Genomic DNA, 11100 nt, shown 5'->3' with positions numbered 1-11100 from the left:
CCAATGCTGTTGGTCTGTTTAAAAGAATGTGTGTATTGGCGAGTGAGTTTAATAAATCACCAAAATGAGCAACTTTTCTGTTTCGGGCTTCTCAGCTTCACCACATGGGTGTCAGAAGTGGGATCGAAAGTTTTGTCTGGTCAAGAAACGACAGTGAGCCCTGGATGAAGTGGAGCAAGCCTTGGAAGAAGAGGAAGCACAGTTGTGAGGTACTCTCATGGGGCTGGATACCGAGCGTTTTGCCTGCCTGGCTGCTGATGCTTAGTGAGCTGCGGTGCCGCCCATGTGTGCGGAATGACAGCGTGTCCACAGTAGCACTGCTCCCACGTTTCGATGGTAGCGTGCCGTGGGAATGCTATGAGGCACAACTCAACGTGGCAATGCGATGGCGCTACAACTAAGTTTGGCGCTGGAAGGAGAGGCACTCCAAGTTCTTCTAGATGTACCATGTACCGGAATCCGAGCATGGCAAATTGGAATCACTCAAAATGGCACTTCATCGACGAGGGTAATTCCCAATGGGGCCAGACCACCCCTCACTGGCCGGCCCTTCATCATTTCCCGCTGGCTCTACCTCTTTGCAGTGGCGAGCGTGATGATCACGCTTCCGGCACCGCTAGCACACGATCTGTCGGTCTTGCCGCTGGTGTTGTGAGCATGTCGTACCACAGCTCAGGAGTCTAGTGGATTTACACCAGCCCTGCTCATGCTTGGCCGTGAGTTAAGAACACCCGTCAAATTGGTGTTTGGTGTGCCACCTAGGGAGCAGCAGGACTGTATCAGTGCACCTGAGTACGTGAGGGATCTACTACAACGGATGGAGGCGGCCCACCAACTGGCAAGAGAGAACCAGAAAGGAGCCAGTGAGTGGCAGAAACATGCTTATGATGTGCGTGCTAGGGGGGGCCCAAAAGGAAGCGAGGCCGGCCACGCCGCCTCGAGGACTTTGTGACTTAGTGGGCTCATAAAGATGAGCAACCGGGATGGTTAGCTCTTTAAGGGAGGGCAATGTGGCGTCGTGCCTATAGCGGCAGGTGCTGGTAATTAGTGGGGGGAGCATTCATGTTCACCAGAATGCTCCCGGGTTGCAGTCTAGCCACTGTTATGGTGTTTCATGGCTAAGACTATGGGGTCGGTGTGCTGTTTTGCTGTGGGACACGCTCCCAATGCTGTTGCTCTGTTTAAAAGAATGTGTGTGTTGGCGAGTGAGTTTAATAAATTGCTGAAATGAACAACTTTTCTGTTTCAGGCTTCTCTGCTTCACTCACATGTTCAAGAATTTAAAATGTGCTGTAACTTTTGCACAGGCCACATTTTATACATTATTGTCTACCTGTAATTTGTATTAAGCAAATAAACAGTAATCATGCATTAAAATGTGCATGTCTGGGTTCTCTGTTTCAACTTCACTTAGAAAACAACAACATGGAATTTGACGATGGTGCCCAAACGTCAGCAAATGTCTGTATGCAGCATGCTAATGCTGGTTAGCACTGAGATGGAGAAGTTTCAGAATCAATTTTCAGTGTCAGAAACCACTTAAGAAGGTCACGTGATTGTGTAGATGATGGTAATTTGTATAATGTTCCATTACTTGTTATTTACATCTATATATCGCAGTTATATCACAGAAAATCTCATATCTCCAAAATGGTAACTTTACAGGAAAAGGAAAAAAACATTTTACATTACATGCAAGTCAGTAGAACCAGATGTTTTTCCAAGTCATTTTGGGCCGTGTCTTTTAGTCCATTCTTCAAGAAATTTACCCACAGTGTAAAGGGCAACAGGCATTTTCAAATTATGTCAAAAACTGAAAAATGGGTAATGGTAACACTGTTGACCTCTGTGTGACAGACTGGTGTTTTATTTCCTGTCTGAGCCAGCGCAACCACTCCACACCAAGTCCTAAAAGAATTATATAATAATAATTGTTTAGCACGATTATTATTACCAGTACTTTAAATTGTGTATTGCACAGTTATGTATTTTATGCCATCTGCTATTTTTTAAAAAAAGATTCGCCACTTAAGGCGAGCATTACAGTGATTTTATTTTACTCCATGTGCCTAATAACACCCCTTACCTTGATTAAAATCATTGTAGTGTAAGCTCTTGTGGCTCATTGCTTTAAATGAAAATACTTTGCATTAATTATTGTTTCGCATTATTACTGAAAACATGGCAGAGGTGCCAGAGCCTACCCAGGAGAAATAAATATCCGAAATGAGATCTCCTTTTTATCTCATGTTCTTCTCCTAGATGATGTTAAGTCCACATAGAAATCAGAGCAAGACTGAAGCCAATTTCTCCTGTGTCTGAAATTTGCCTCTTGAAAAATAACCTACAGATTTTCTCACTCTGATCAAAACACTGTCACACATATGGATTAACTCTTTCGTGTTTAATTCATCTCAGCCCAGCTTGGATAATATTTCCTGAAGAAAAGTGTAAGATCTCATAGTTTTCTTATACAGCTCTGTTCTAGATCAGAGAACTGTCAGCAGTCTGTCAGTGCTGAATGAGAACTCATGCTTTTCTCATTCATTATCAGAACTCCTTACAGTGAAATGTTGATATCAATCTTGTTTTTTTATCCTGAAGGGGTTTACAAAAATTCTGAAAGCAATGATCCTTGGTTAATATAATATTGAGATCTGCTTTATTTCTTTGAGAAGCTTAAGAGACATTTTTTTTCATCTGGGTAGTTACAGTTCCTACAATCAGCATTTAGAGCAGGATTTAGTGAAAGGTGGGCTATGACTGGATAGATTTTATAAAGCAAGATCGAATTCTATTTATTTATGTTACATAATCTTGCAAAAAGTTTTTCTGTGTAGTGTAATGGTGTGTAAGTTAAGGTCTCAAAAAATTGATATACTTAACCAAAGTATAGATATTTGAAAAAAGTAATCAAGTACGGTATTAAATAACTCCTCTAAATTCCCCTGACGTCCAAAAAGCATATGTCTCTGTAGACGTCCCTTCAAAATCACCTTCATTTTCTCTGCTTTTTTTCCTTTTTTATTATACTAATACTTCTTTCAGAGATGCTTTGTTTTTAAAGGGTTTGCCTAAAGCTCAAGCTTGGCCGTTGCCATGACTGAGTTGAATGCGGTGCCAATAGTCAGCCTTAACAACACATTATTTCTCTGAGTTTCTAATGTGATGGTCACATGTATTACTGGTCACATGTACTTATGGCTTATGTTATACATTCCTACATGCACCAAAGAACTTATCCCATGGAATTCAGTGGTGCTGGTGCTAATGCTAATGACTCTGTCATGAACAAAACCCTCCAGTCTGGTTTGTGAGACTAAGCATCAGATAACATTTTCATACATTATATTAGTATAATCTCTGGCCTGTAGCGCAGCACATCACTTCCTCTCTCACTCCTGCTTTCTCCTCCTGTTTTCTTCTCCTCCTCCGCAGTAGCAATGGCATTGGTAGAGCCATCACGTCTCTGCTAGTGACTCCCTGCAGGGTCTGGATGACAGATAGCAGGCCATTAGCACACTGGTGCCATTAATCGGCCATGAGAGGTTACCTGCTTAATCCACTCACTGCAGCAGTGATGTGCCAGTCCAAACCACTCACAGCAGCCGCACAGTACATCGCCTGTTAATCGTTATTATGATATTGGAGCTTGTAGAGGAAACGAAAGCAGGGGATGAGAAAAGAGGAGGTGGGAGTCAGAGCTGGTACAGGTAGTATTAATTAAGATCAAGATTAAAAAGATTAAGAATTAAGAAACACTAGTAAAGACACATTCAGGGCACTGAGCATACTTGCCCTATCCACGGTGCCCAGGGAACAGTCGTGGGTTAGGTGCCTTGCTCAAGGGCGCATGTGTAAATGGAGGGCTAAGGCTATTCTAGTGGGTCCAAAGTCAATAAACCCTATATGACCCAGAAAAATGACCAAAAAATAACCCAGAAAAAGAGTCCTCCACCATTTCTTCCTTTTTATGTGAATAAAAAGTACAAACCCAGCTGGGTACATATGTGAAATGCAGATAAAAACAGAGAGCAGTGATTTATAACCTGCAACCTAAATTGACATTCCCATAACATTCCAAAAACATGAGATGGGGCAATTAAAACAAGGAATATTGGCACTTGTTGATCAAAAATGCATAAAAAAGCATGTAGTGTGTAAAATCGCCTATCCTTTTATATCACTCACTACAGAGTTCTAAACTGTCCCAGGAAGCAACATCAGCACAACAACTGTGTGTCAGGAGCTTCATGAAATGGGTTTCCAAGGCTGAGCAGTTGCATGCAAGCCTAAGATCACTACATGCAGTGCTAAGCGTAAGGGCCCTGCCACTGAACTCTGGAACAGTGGAAACGTGTTCTCTGGAGTGATTAATCACACTTCACTATCTGACAGTCTGATGGATGAATCTGGGTTTGGCAGATGCCAGGAGAACGGTACCTACTGGAATGCATAGTGCCAACAGTAAAGTTTGGTGGAGGAGGGATAATGAGCTGGGGAACTTTTTGGTTTGGGCCCCTTAGTTTATGCTACAGCATACACAGACATTTGACACAATTACATACTTCCAGCTCTGTGTCAGCAGTTTAGGGAAGACCCTTTCCTGTACCAGTTTGACTGAGCCCTTGTTCACAAAGGGATATCAATAAAGACAAGGTTTGACCAGTTTGGTGTGGAGCTCCAGTGGTCTGCACAGAGCTCTACACCTCAACCCTACAGAACCCCTTTGGGATGAACTGGAATGTCGATTGTGAGCCAGGCCCTCTCATCCAATATCAGTGCCTGACCTCACAGATGGGCATAATTTCCAAATACACATTCAATAGCAATATCTAAACCACTTTCTGTTTACTATGTTAATTTATTGCAAGGAAAACATGCTCGTTTGTATTAGAGCACTTTGAAAAGCTTGGTGTCACCAAACTTTTGGCAAGCAGTGTATAAGCACACTCAGTGTGATGGAAGTCCTCACAGGGCTACTTGCATAAAAATTGGCACTTTATTAAATATAATTAACTTCTCTCTCAGTCTTGGCTCCGTATATAAAAACTTTAAAGTGCCAGTTATTAAACTTCTTATTAAGAAGCCAAACTTTGATCCAAGCGAGTAATCAAATTATCAAACCGTCCTCTTTTAACTCAGAAGAAGCTGTTTCAGAAGAAGCTGCTGCTCTCCGATTATATACACGCAGCAGTTAATAAGTTAAAGGGCCTGTGTCCTATTTTTCTTATATTTTGTTTTGAGTTCTACTTACAGCATAATATCAGGCTTATTACATACTAGGACTATTATTCAGTGACTACAAGGACTTGCAAATCCAAAACATTTAAGCTTTTCTTAGGTATAGGAGTGTAATAAAACCCTGTTATTGGGTTAAACTGAACATGGTGCTTTTGTTACTGCTCTCCTGTCTTTGTTACTGGGTTCTACATAGTACCAAAAAGAGTTTTTTGGCTTGTAACAATAGTGGAACTCTTTTTGGTGCTATATAGAACTATCATTATTAATTTTTAACAAAGTGGAAAGAAGTATAAAATTTGCCAATACTTTTGCACAGGCCTTGTTTTTCTATTATTTTTGCATTAAATTCAGTAAATAAAAAGTATTTGTGCAGAAGTGTGTTTCTGTAGAAGATGTGTTTACATATTCACACTTAAAAATAACAACTACAAATATCAACAATATAAAACAACAAAATGCATAATTTGACAGTGGGTGCCCAAACTTTTGCACACTGTATACGAAAATGACCTCTTCTGATTGGCTGTCATATACTGTGTCTTATTTAAGCAGCATTTATAAATCCATTGTTTTTTGTGACATCACAAAACCCCATTAAAAAGGTTTGCATACACTTAAAAAACTTAAAAAATAAGGTTATTCAAATGTTTGTTTACATCTGCATCTGTTTTGTTGTTGTCCACACACAAAAAAAGGGCATCTCCTTTTTTGTTGCATTTTGAGAAAATTCGCTGCGCAATACATTGTGTGAAACTTCATGATGAATGGACTAGTTTACATACTCCAAAATTACTTCCAGTAAAATCGTTCTGGAACAGAAACTGGTGTCCAGTATAGAGATTTAAGAATTGGGGGGGATTCTTTCTTTTACTCCCAGTGAGACTCTGGCAGCTGTATTCTGAACCAGCTGAAGGGGTATGATTGCCTTTTTAGGGAGTCCAGTTAGGAAGCCATTACAATGATCAATCCTGCTGGAAGTAAAGGTGTGGATGAGTTTCTCCAGGTCTGGTTTAGCCAGAACGTCTTGTTGATGTTTTTAGGGTGATAAAAATCTGAATTAATAACAGCTCGGTCACCGAGAGTCCATTAGTAAACCGAGGTTATGTACTAGTTCTTTAGATTTTAGGGCTCTTGAATCCAGACATGGAGCTGGTCTTTGCCTCTCATTGCTATTCCTGAATAAAATAATCTGTCTTATCTTTATTCAACTGTAGAACATTTTGTCCCATCCAGTTAGTGCTGAGCTCAAGGCACTTCCAAAGTGAGTCAAGGGGATCATGGCTGTTTGGGGAGAGGGCCAAATAGATCCAAGTATCATCTGCATAGCTGTGGTAAGATATTCCACAGTCTTGTATTTGGCCAAGAGGCAACATGTATAAATGAAATACCAGTGGCCCAAGAATTGAACCCTGGGGGACACCACAGTTCACCATACTTTTCAAGAAAAGTATATTAGGTGTACTTCCATAAAATACATTAAAGGTAATTCGGAAGGTAATTTGTGCAAAGGCATTACAGGACACCAGCCATGTTCTCACCGCTGTGTGATGAGGCAGAAGACTTCACAAATTATAAAGTACTTTTATAAAGGAGGGGCGGCTGGCAGGATTAGGAGAACTCTGAGTGAATTCTGCTCAAGCCAAAGTTAGCTAACTGCCAGAATGAGTCTGTAAAATCCCCAAATAAGGAAAAGAATTTTGATGAACATTTAGCATGTAGGGCAGTGATAGAGCCACATTGTGGTTATTTTCAGTACTAACAATTCTAAATTATATATTTTTAATAAATATATACTAAATTATGTCATCTGTTTTTAATGGAACTAATATGATGCTGGAAAAAAGTGCAAGTGCAGAATAAGAGCATCAACTCAGGCACGGTTTAGAGCAATACATGCAACATTAGGTTACTTCCTTTTTTAATGGAATGACAATAAGTCAAGTTGATGCACACAACGCAAAGATTTTCATATATTTTCAGTGATGTTTAGAATTTTTTCACACTCTACATTGAATTTCACACTTTATATGTGCACCAGAAAACTATACAGACTCCAGATATCCACACTGGAATATTCACTTTTGTATTTCTCTGTATAGGAACAAAGTTAGGTGGTACCTCCCATCCCCATCCTCACGCTCAAACACAACTAACTCAATCAGGCAATCGATCGGCCTTTACAAAGGCTTAGTTGGTGTTTAAGAGCAACCATCACACTGAACTCCAAGCCTTCCAGGATTCTCTTCCTAACTCATCCTTACCCATGTACATTGATAATATTAAAAGAGACTTTCTCCATAATTCCGTGTGTGAGATGTAATTCAATTGATCCAGAGTGGTGTGAAATGGTTCCGATTTCTTTACAGTGGTGGTGATGGAGACCAGGGGTCACCATGAGTACAACACACATGTAGCCATTTGCTAGCCAAAACCACACATGCCTTCTAAGTTTTATATGGAATGTTGATGATGGAAAAATAGTGACAAATCTGAAATGTTTTCTTTGGGGAATATTTTGCCTCACAACACCCTGCATATTATATATCCCTCCACCATGAATGGATTTTAAGGCCAAAATCTTCTCAAAACTCACAAAACAATGTCTCTGTCATTAGGCAGTGTATTCCTAACCAGTTCATGTAATAACTTACTGTGAGGGAGCTTTCAGAGGTGGACGTCTGGTTCCTGTCACCACCACTGTGAACAATTCTCCAAAAAAGATCATTTCACACCAAACCACTCTGAATGACTTTATTCATATCTTAACCATTTACTCATGCAGAAATTGTAATAAATAATAATAATAAATAATTATTATTATAGCAATAATAATAATTTAATGGAGATCATTGAACTATCTGCTTATGATGTTTTTCTACTCCAGCCCAGTCCTGCTAGTTTAAAAAATGTCATGTAAATAAAAATGTATGTACTTGGTAAGGTGCAATGTACACTGTTACACAGTGTACATGATCACTGTTAGACATCCTTAATATATGGCAGAAAGTCTTCAAATTCTGAAGTAGAACCATATGAATTACACTGAATTAGACACGCAGCTTCATTATGAAGAGTGAAGTTTAAAATTAAATTTTTATAATTAAAAGTAACTAATGCGTGCAAGCAGCATATAAACATTCATGAAGCAACAGTACCCTCTAGTGGCGAGCAGGGAGCAGTAACTCAACATGTCCACATCCACCAAGTGAACTTTGTCTGTTCTGATTGGTTTAAAATGATTTAAACATGTGTAGTTATTACTTAGCTCTGAATGTTTATGATTATAAACTATAAAACTTGTGTGTATTCAGAGTCAAATTGAGATTTTCTGTTTTTTCTGACTCACATTTACAAAACTGCCCTTTTATATGCCATATGCTTTGATTTGGGAAAAGTCTGAGATCTGTGCTCGGGCCAGCTCTGGGAACACCCTGACTGAAGGAAATGAAAAGGACATCAGCTAAATGGTTAATTAAGACTGAAAACAAACAAAGAGTGATCACATTATCATTTTTTAATGAAGGAGATTAATCTCTTTCAATCCTCTATAAAACAATAGCAATTAAAAACATTTGAAGTCAAATATTTACATATTAACAAGTGACTGTGCAAAATGTACAATATATTGATACTTATAGATCAGGCTACCTGCTACTTCTTCTCAATGTGGGAAGCTGAAAATGAGGCCAGCCTGTGCCCCTTACAATAATCATCTATAAAGAAAAGAAAAAAAAAAAACACTGAGCGGGTGATAACATTATGTGCCATAAACAGCTCATCCGAACCAGCTTCTTAGAGATGGGACAAAAAAAATCCAACAGTATGTACAATCATAAAAGTTCTCTTTATCCTTTCATACAGTCTGAAAATAGATCAAGAACAAATTAATAGGTGCACTTTAAAAAATAGGTACAAACTAGGCCTCGTCTTCAGATAAATAGTCAGAATTAGCAAAAGCTGAGCTGCAGTTGGGTGGAAGCAGTCCAGCGTCACAGATTTAACTGGGAGATTCAGCTGGGGGAAAAGTGCATTCGAAAGCAAACTCGTTATTTCTTTCAAAAAAAATAAAATAAAAATAATCTTAGGTCACATATTTATAGGACTTAAGTCTTCCTCGTTTCTTCATCTTTGTTAAAACATTCAAAAACAGACTAATTTTCCAAACCCACATTGATTACGTACATATATACACACATTGGGTATCCTTTTGCATCTGTATGTGCACAAAAAACATAAATAATCCTTTAAATTTAATAATGAGAACAACAATAATATAAAGTTAAAGTATCATCCTGATGCATTACTAAATGAAACTGAAGATCTGCAAGAGAAACAGACTGGAAGATTAGATTAACGATGATAACGAAGACTGATGCTACATCAGACAGGAGTTGAAGGTAATTGCTTGATTAATTGCTCAGCCTTCAGACATAATTATGGTTATATGGCTTATTTTGGCAAGAAGGCAACTTAGCAAATTAAAAAAAAAAACAAAAAAAAAAAAAAAAAAAACACATTCTTGTTAAAAGAACGTTTTTTCTTTTTTTTTAATAATAGAAAAGAACTGTACAAAAAGAGTTTTAGTCCATTTGGAACTCCTGTAAAATTACCATAAAATGCTCGCAGTGAGTAACGAAACGTTTTAAAATGGAAAAGTTGGAAAAGCAGTGCGGGTTGGACACAGTCAGGGTTTCCAAAGTTTAAAAACAGGCTTTAACTCGCTGCTGAACAGCTTCACTTTTCTGAAGATCTATATTAAAAACATGTCCAAACTGGATCGAAAGTTTAGAAAAGAAAGCAGTTAGAATGGACAGCTGGAGGTCTTTGTTGCTTTTGGCCTCAGGGGCTGACATTGGTTCTAGGAAAACTGTGCAGACGGAGAAAGAGTCTGTAGAGAAGTTGGAGAAACTCTTCACATTTGATTAAAACGACAATAAGAACCTGGTTTGTGTGCACATATCCATCTTCCTTCACTAAAAGCTCTGTACGAAGCGCCTTCAAGTAAAAAAATGCCGAAGAGTCCTGTCGTCTTTCCTCTGAGGAGTGCTGGTGGAAAGATGTGACGTCAGTGAACGGGTGATGTCCCAGAGAAAAGGCTTCTTAAGTTCCGTATCCTGTTTGTTAAAGGAAAATTCCAGAGTTTTACCAACTTGATGTCTTTTTGCTCTACACTCTGGAAAAAGATGGCTCTGTAGTAAACAAAATGATTCTATAAAGATCCATGAATGCTTAAAGAACCCTCTGCATTCTTAAATGGTTCTTTAGATTGATGGAGAATGTGCTGTAAGTGGTTCCATGTAGAACCTTTTTACAAAAAGGCTTCTATAAACACCCAAAATGGTTCTGCTATTGTAACAAGCCTAACATCAAAACAAAAGAAGATGACTTTTGGGTGCTATACAGAACATTTTTATGATGGAAAGAACCCTTTAATCATGCAAATGGTTCTTAGAGTGTTCACGGTTCTTTACAGGACCATTTTCTTCACTAAAAAACCCTTGATGAACCATCTTTAGGAGTGTAGCTGTAATGTATGATCCATTGCCATAGACAGCAATTTCAACATTTCTCTGAAGTTAGAAAAGAACAGAAAACTGCTTGACTTAAAACTCAATAAAGATGGTTCTTCAGGTAAAGAAATGGCTCAGCATAGAACCCCGTTTTTATATAGATCCATTTGCATGCTTTAAATGGTTCTTCGCATGGTGAAATCAGATTTGTTGTATGTTGTTCTATATAGCACCAAAAAGGGTTCTTCTGTTGTTACAAGCTTGACGTAACCATTACAGAACCCTTTTTGGTGCTGTATAGAACCATTTTCAAAAAGTTCAACACAGAACAATACACAACACGTTC

Source organism: Pygocentrus nattereri, chromosome 9 (genome assembly GCF_015220715.1).
Source record: "Pygocentrus nattereri isolate fPygNat1 chromosome 9, fPygNat1.pri, whole genome shotgun sequence".
Taxonomy (NCBI): Eukaryota; Metazoa; Chordata; class Actinopteri; order Characiformes; family Serrasalmidae; genus Pygocentrus; species Pygocentrus nattereri.
The sequence above is the reverse complement of the archived record's forward strand: the minus strand, read 5'-3'. Positions refer to the sequence as shown.